The 9,000-nt window shown below is 34.1% G+C and overlaps 1 pseudogene; it reads right to left on the bottom strand.

Annotated features, from left to right (window-relative positions):
- Nucleotides 1–862: 862 nt before the first annotated feature.
- Nucleotides 863–1,927, bottom strand: LOC105087075 (glyceraldehyde-3-phosphate dehydrogenase-like; annotated as a pseudogene).
- Nucleotides 1,928–9,000: the final 7,073 nt, after the last annotated feature.

Here is a 9,000-nt window from a genome sequence, read left to right as displayed (position 1 = left end):
AATAGTTTTTTAATCTACCACTAAGATATTATTTAAATTATTTTTATTGATTGATAACTGAATTTGGAAAATGAATTTTATGGTAGGTGATAGCAAGATCATAATATTATGAAAAATATTTCTAACCTTAATGATTTTATATTATAATTGTATAAAATATTTCATCACATTTTAATACAGTCATATAAATTGGTGAAAAATACTCAGATATTTGTAGTCTCCTTTTAAAGTTATTCAAATAAGTAATTAAATTAAATCATAATGTATTTCTGTGACACTCTGAATCTAAAATTTTCCAGTTTATATTTCTAATTTGTTTTAAATTCAGCAAAATCACTTAATTTGACAATATTTAACGTATATATTAAATAGGAAGAAGTAAGCACATTTATTTAAAAGAAAACATATTGATAATATCAAACAACCTATATGAGACAGCTAATTATTTCTTCAGTAGAGTAAGGTAAAATAATATTGGGTTAGGTAATTCTGGCAACCACCCACTATGGCAGAGAAAAGCTGGAAAAAAAAATATATATATATATATATATATTTACATGTACGTAATATCAAAGACCCAATGAAACAATGGGAAAAATGTAAGACAGAGATTCTGGAGATTGAAAAATGATAGTTTAGCCACTTTTTTTTTTTCTGGGTTCAGTGAACTTTACTGATGGTACATGGCAAGGTAAGGTTCCCTAAGCCCCTTCTTTTCTTCAGGGGGTCTGGGCTGGAAACTGTGTGGAAGTCAGGAGATTCTCAGTGTGTTCAGGCATTGAGATGGGGCAAGGAATCCCTGGCAGCTGAGGGTCTCTCTGTTCCTCTCATGCTCTTGCTGGGGCTGGTGGACCAGGGGCTCTTACTCTTTGGAGGCCATGTGGACCATGAGGTACACCACACCGTTGCTGTAGTGAAATTCATTGTTGTACCAGGAAATGAGCTTGACAAAGTGGTCATTCAGGGCAATGCCAGCCCCAAAATAGAAGGTGGAAAAGTGAGTGTCACTATTGAAGTCACAGACCTGGGCCTCAGTGTAACCCGGGATGCCCTTGAGGGGGCCCTCTGATGCCTGTTTCACCACCTTCTTGATGTCATTATATTTGGCAACTTTGTCCAGTCTGCATGTCAGATCCATGACTGACACACTGGGGATGGGGACACAGAAGGCCATTGCTGGTGAGGTTCCCATTCAGCTAGAGGATGACTTTGTCCACAGCCTTGGCAGTGACAGTAGAAACAAGGATGATGTTCTAGGCAGCCTCTCAGCCATCACACCACAGTTCCCCAGAGGAGCCATCCACAGTGTTCTGAGTGGCAGTGATGGCATGGACTGTGGTCATGATCCCCTCCATGATGCCAAAGTGGTCATGGATGACTTTGGCTAGATGGGCCAAGCAGTTGGTGGTGCCAGAGGCATTGCTGACAAACTTGAGAAAGTTTTCATACCTCTCATGGTCCACGCCCATTGTGAACACAGGGGCATCAAGCAGATGGAGCAGAGATGATGACCCTCTTGGCTTCAACCTTCAAGTGAGCCTTGGCCTTCTCCATGGTAGTGAAGACACCAGTGGATTCCACAGCTACCTCAGCACCAGCATCACCCATTTGATGTTGGCAAGATCTTGGTCCTGGAAGATGGTGATAGACTTTCCATTGATGACAAGCTTCCTGTTCTCAGCCTTGACTGTGCCAGGGAACCTGCCATGGGTGGAATTATACTGGAACATGTAGACCATGTAGTTGATGTCAATAAAGGAACCACTGATGGCAACAATGTCCACTTCGCTGGAGTTAAAAGCAGCCCTAGTGATGAGGCGCCTGATATGACCAAATCCATTCACTCTGACCTTTACCATTGTATCTCAAGGATGCAGCTGGCATTCATAGAAGATGAGGCTGTCTGTTGAACAAGGAGGAGCAGAGAGTGTAGCCAGGTATTTTGGAACATCTTTTTCCCTAAATGGGTCTGTCAGTTCTCAAAGAAATGTCTGTTAGGATAATAATGTGAAAAGTGCTTTTGAGAGACTCAGACCCAAAATCATACACACACACACACACACACACACACACACACACACACACACACACACAAATTCAGGTAGAATGTGTCAAAGAAAGTAGAACTAATTTAATTTCTCTTAATTTACATTTGGACCCTGAGGGTTTACACTTAGAGATCAACTGTTGCAGGAAGTAGACAGCCCTTGAGGGGAAATTAAGTTTACCTTTTTTCTGGAATTCAAATAAAGATCCCAGGGAACAAATGTAAATCCTTTCTTAAGAAAAATTATACTATCCTATTCCTCTTCTTATTTCTATACTTTCTTGTATACAGTTTTAGACACTCAATCAAATAGAACTAGGCAAATGCACCATGGTCCAAATCAGGAGTTAAAAGAGGCAATAGAAACAAATCTACAGGGGCGAAATGGACTCTTCAGGCCCAGACTTCAAAAGAAGACCCACCATAAAGTAACAGAAATGTCTTAACAAGGCACATCAGAATGAAACTGTTGAAAAGTAAAAACATGAAGAAAATCTCATGAATAATCAGGAATTAAAACTAATTACTTTTATAGGGACAATAATTAGACTTCCAGCTGCCACACAAATAATAGTAATAGAAAAAAAATTAAAGTTATAATATAAAGGGATGATGCATTAAAAATCTAAAGAAATTACACTGCCAACTTTTAAATATAAACTCAGCACAAAATATTTTATGATAATGTAAGTGAAAAAAGTCAGTTTTAGGGAAAGAGAAGTTTAGAGAATTTGCACCAACAGGCACAGAAAAAAGAAATATTGAATGGTGTAACTTAAGAAAAAGAATATTCTCCAGATGGTAGCACAGAGAAGCAGAAAGAAATGAAGAGTTATAAGAGGTAAATATACAATCTAATCTAAGGGAATGTTAACTGGATGAAATAAGAAACACATATGTTAGAATTAAAATCACCAAAATAATTGCATGTAATTTAAAAACTCTAGTAAATGGAGTTTAAAAAAATCTATTAAAATTGTGTTTTTTAGGGGAACAATAAAAGAACAAAGTAAGATTATAATTTACTTAGCCAAGGAAGCATGGTGCATTCTTTATACTAGCATTAAAAAAAAATTGAACACATATACACAACACTAAACTGCCAAGCTAATATGGGAGTAATATGGAATAATAACATATATATTATTCCAAAAGAGAGAGGAAAATAAATATTAAAAAGATAAGACAAATAAGTCATCTCTACTAAGTTGGTAGAATTACACTAATGTAAATCCAAAATTATGTTCAATGCTATTTCACTGACTTATGCTAAAATTTAAAGAAAAATAATTGCCAGATGGAGTAAAAACTATATGGTATTTATAAGAAATAGCTATAAAATGTACAGACATAGAAAGTTTGAAAGTAGAATGAAGGAACAAATAGACCACATGTGGTAGACAACCTCTGAAATAGCCCCCAGTGGTTCTCACTTCCTAGTATTCACAGAATTGTGCAGTGCAATACCATACTGAATAGAGCTGATCTGTGTTCTCTGTAGAATTCTGACTCAATGTCAGTGTGTCAGAGTCTAGATTATAAAATACGTTGAGGTTTGTACATGGCTTTCTTTACAGAAAGGCAGCCTTCATGTCATGAGTACACTTAAGCAACCTGTAGAAAGGCAAACTTGAGCAGAAACAGAGGCCTCCAACGAGAGCCAGCACAGCATTCCAACCATGTTAAAGAATCACTTTTGAAAAATATTCTCCAGCCATAGTCAAACCTGCATATAACTGTTGTCTCAGCTAACCTCTTGCAACCTTTTGAGTGACACTCAAGTCAGAAATATCCAGCTAAGCTGCTCCCTTAGAGAAATTGCAAGAAATAATAAATTACTATTGTTGTTTTAAGCCACTAAGTTTTGGAATAAGTTGTTGCGCAGTAACAGATAACTGATAAATCATTTAGACAAAAAATAACGTAATAACTACAACAAAACAACTAGTATAGCTGTGTTAATAACTGATCAGAAAGGCTTTAGCCAAAGAGCATTACTAGTGATAAACAGGGACATGGCATAATGATAAGATTATTCACCAAGAATATATGAAAATTCTCAATATTTATGCTTTCAGTAATACAGGTTTTAGATAAGGCAAAAAGGGACAGTGAGAAGAAATAAAGCTAGAAATTCATAACTAAAAGACATCTACAAAAATCCTGATATGTTTACAAACAAATGTAGAATGCATACTTTATATGTAATACAAATAATATTTAATATAAATTCTCATGTGCCTGTGAAGAAAACACCCTGAAAATTAGAATATAGCTTGGACTGGGTGGTAAGGAAAATACTACAAACCAAAACTGTATTAAACAAATTAAGCCATTTAGGAGAGAAATTTATAGCCATGAATATATTATAATAGAAGAAAGGCACAATATCAAAAACCTAAGGGTATATGTCTAAAAACTAGAAAAAGGTAGCACCGCACGGAAAGTAGAAGAAAGAATAATAAAGATAACAAGAAAAATTAATGAAATAAAAAACAAACATAAAATAGATATAATCATTGAAGACAAAATTGGTTCTCCCTAAAGACTATTGAAATTTAACTCTTTGGTAATATTAATACAAATTTTAGAAATGAAGATTCAGTAATAATTGTCAGGAAAAAAGAGGGCATTATAATCCTGTAGACAATAAAATGGCAATAAATTAATATTATGAAAAGCATACCATCAAAAATGGAACATTAAAATTTCATAGAAAAATTGTTTGAAAAATATAACTTAAAGTATTGAAACAAAATTAAATAAAGAATCTGTATATTTATTTAATTATTCAAGAAATTTGAAGGCTTCAATAAAACCTTTTCCACAATGAAACTATAGGCATTTATGGCTTCAACAGAGAATTCTAATAAAAATTTACAAAAAAATTTCGAAATTCAAAAATTCTTCCAAAAAACAGGAATAGTGATAATACTATCAGCTCACTTGTCAATGAATTCATGATACCAAAAGCTGAAAAGGACACTGGAAGAAGAAAAATGGCAAGCCAGTGTCATAAAGCTAAAAAATATTTTAATGAACTGAATTGAAATTATTTTATATAAAATGGGCAATGAATTTTATTGAACTATTTTATTTCTGCAAATAACTGATACTGTCACATAGCTATACTCCTTTGTTCAATTTATGCATAAAATTAAGTTTGAAAGTTAAAACACTTTTCATCCCAGTCAAACCATGTCTAGAAAATCACAACTACAGTCCTTCTCAAGATATGGCTATTTCTTTCTTTAGTTATAGCTACAGTGATGGTAAAATTTTGTGTGTCGATCTGGCTAGGCTATAGTGTTTGATCTAATCATTTGGTCAAACACTAGTCTAGATTTTGCCACAGAGATCTTTTATAAATGTGATTAATATTTACAATCCATTGCCTTGAAGTATTCACATTCACTTCATTATGTAAATGAATCTCGCCCAAACAGTTGAAGACATGAAGAATTAAAAATTTGTTTTCTGGGGAAAAATTTCTGCCTCAAGATTGTACCAGAGAAACCCTACCTCAGTTTACAATCTGCTGTTATCTTCTATAAATGATATAAATCATTATTCCTGCGCATTTCCTTTCTATCTGTTGTCAATCCAGAGCCAGTGCTACATATTTTAATTTTGGGCTCTAAGTTCCAATATCTGTGTGAGTCAGTTATTGCCACAATACTGTTGTTTAGAAAGCCCCCTCAAATCTGTGACTTAGAATAACAAACATTATCCCATGCAAGTTCTGCAGGGTAGGTGACTGTAGTTCAGCCAATTTAGTGGTTAGATGTATATGCTTCAGTCTGCAGCCTGATTTTTCTTTCTTCAGAGCTGCAGATTGAGTTCACACCTGTTCCACTTTATAGCCCAGGTTTAAGGGGAAGCAGCTCTGGGGTCTGCTATTCTCATGGCAGATCACCCAAGTTTCAAGAACAAACACTGCTGTGCAAGCATCTTTTAGACTTCTGCTCAGATTACACCTGGTTGTATTGTAGAGGACTATTCAAATCACTTTGCCAAGCCGAACATCAGTCAGGCGGAGCAATACATCCTCCCCACAATGTAAGGCAAAAGAAGTGGGCCAGACATAATCCATGTCTTCAGAGAAAATGTTGTTAGAATTCTGCTTTCCATCAGGAGTATGAGGAGCTATTCACTGAGTTTAGTCTTTCTATAGATTCAAACAAGAACTTTCTTTGTCTAGAGCCACCAACTAAACTGCCCCCAGCAGGTACTGTGCCAGGGAAGTATCTCCCAAGCTCCACCCTTCCAGCTTGAGACTCTATGTTTCACTCCCTTAGTGCTGCCTGTCAAGTTGTGAAATAGAGACAAAATCCCCAAATCAAAAAGAATTAATTAAATATCCAAGATAAATATGCCAAAAAACTTAAAAATAGTTTTATATTTTTTAGTTCTTTTTTTAAAATTCAACTTGCATGATCACTTGTTATCAGGGAAATTTTGACCTAGTATTTAATTTTATAATAGTGTACAATCACATGATATAGATCACTCTTTAGAAACTTTCCTTTTTATTTTACTTGATTTGGTAAGCATAAAATTTTATATTTACACTTGCATATCTCATGCATGTATTTAATGTCAATGTCACAATAAAACTTCAATTAGACTGAAGTTTTAGAACTCATTCACCTTCAGATATGATATATGGAAAGCAAAGAATTTATATTTGAGCAAAATATGATGCTCTGGAAAAAATTTTAAAGGCTCAAGAAAGCATGAACATAATTTTATGAGCATTGTTGTTGGTAGCCCTGTTTTATATGTTTTGAAAAAATGTATTTTAGTTGTAAATGATTAGTTTATGAGATTTTTGTTCTGATTAGGTTTTTAGGAGTTAATAAAATTGGTATTTCAGTGTGTTCCCTGCTAATGTCTTCTGTGGTTGTTATAAGAAAATTCACCTCAGATACTTTACTAAATCAAGTAAGAAGCTATCAGGTATAAATATTGTACTGAATTTGTTTTATCATTTAAAATATAACAGACTTTTATAAAGGAGAAAAAGTATATTACATTGATGTGTCCATGTAATTAACATCCTTAACTGAGATTTTAATGTTTTTCTGTAATTTCTTTTTCACTAGAAGAGAATGTTAATGGGTGTAGAGCTACAGTTTTACAAAGTGGAGAGAATTACAGTGATGGGTGGTGGTGATAGTTGCACAAAAACATGAATACATTTCACTGTACACTTAAAAGGGTTAAGATGATAAAAAAAAAATTATGTGTATTTTAACACAACTAAAAAGGAAAGAAAAAGCCTACATATAACTATTATATTAGGAATTTTTTAGTTGAAAATTTTAGCTATCTTACTCTAATTGGCTAGAACCCAAGGGGAATTGATTTGCTTACATAACTATAAAGGTTACCCAACTGAACAGATTCACTCTAACCTTTGACAGATCCAAATGAAGGTTGGCATCAGAAGACTTTCCCTTTTAATCTCCCCAACATTCAGCCCTGCTTTCCTTTAAAGTAGCTTTATTTGAAACAAGCCTTCTTCAGCTTGTGACCAAGAGCTCTAGCTTAGAAATGCCAGAAGAAAATACCTTCTTTCTTCAAATACTTTCAGCAAATGCCTTGGCTATGGCTCTGTTTAGCAAGGTGTTTGTAATGTGTTCACCCATGAACAATTCGCCAGGCTCAGTTCTAAGTATTTCACATACACTAAAGTGCTCAATACTCACAACAACCCTGTGAATTAAATACTATCATTATCTCAAATTTAACACTTGAAAAACTGAGACAGTGGGAGTTTGAGTATCTAATTTAAGGTCACCCGCCAGTAAGAACCGTGACTCATTCCCAGATAGCCTGACAGCCCACACCTTACCCATCAAGCTGTAAGCAGTTAGTTAAATATAAGAAAAATTTTTTTTACTTCAAACACTAAAAATAAATATATTAACTAAACAAAACAGAGCACCTGGTATGTATGTTGACAACAAAAGATAGTGTACTAAATCAGTTAATGAATTGAGTATCTGTAATAATTCTATGCCTTATTTTATTACTAATAGTTACAGTTTTGCTGTAAACAGTTCTAAAATTTCTTTTTCATATCCTGTATTTCTAGTGGCAGCTCTGCTGTCATTCATGGATTGTAATTGCTTGGATTTAAAATATTTCTAGGGGTCATAGTAAATTAGAATTAACCCTCATAGTAGAGCCTGTTATTAGGTAGGTTATCTCTGCAGAAACTAGTTCAATCAATTGATGTGTGTGTCTGTATGTGTGTGTTACAAAAGTATTAGTAATCATATATAGGTTATTCTGATTTTAGGTCTCACAGACCTTGAGGTACCCTTCAGCATTCATTTTATTTTAAAACAAACACAAAAACACAGCTTAGGAGCATGTCTTTGGAAGCCCCACATGCTGAAGTAAACTATGCCATCTGTGTGGAGCAAGCATATTCTCTCAGTTCCAAGAGCATTCCTGCTTACACTTGTCCGAATATTAATGACATCAAACTGTGACATGTCCCTATCGGGTCTGATTTTATAGCATTTCCTATTTCAACAAATATCAGGACAAGGATATGTTTTAATCATCTTTTCATAGTTCATGGCATGTAACATTAAACAGTGCAGTGAAGCATAACTATTTTCATACTCCACTGATACAAAAAAATTCTAAAAAATTTTAATAAGCAAGTTACATGACACCTAACAATTAATTAGGCAGAAGGAACATGTCAGATTTCTAGTGGCATTGTGTGAAGACTAAAATTTTTATAAAAAGAGACATTAAAGAAAAAGCCATTGTCCGTTCTATCCCAGTACTTTGTAAGCTCACACATCAGCTGTACGTATTTTTGAAGTGTTATTTTAAATTTGTTTTAAGTAACAATTGATTTCATGAAGTTTTCTCAAGTTACCTAATGTACATGTATATGAGCACACGTTTATAAATATAATTATTTCCCC

This window comes from Camelus dromedarius, chromosome 1, assembly GCF_036321535.1.
Source record: "Camelus dromedarius isolate mCamDro1 chromosome 1, mCamDro1.pat, whole genome shotgun sequence".
In the NCBI taxonomy this organism is placed as follows: Eukaryota; Metazoa; Chordata; class Mammalia; order Artiodactyla; family Camelidae; genus Camelus; species Camelus dromedarius.
Note: the sequence above shows the minus strand (reverse complement) of the source record. Positions and strands in the feature narration are given on the sequence as shown.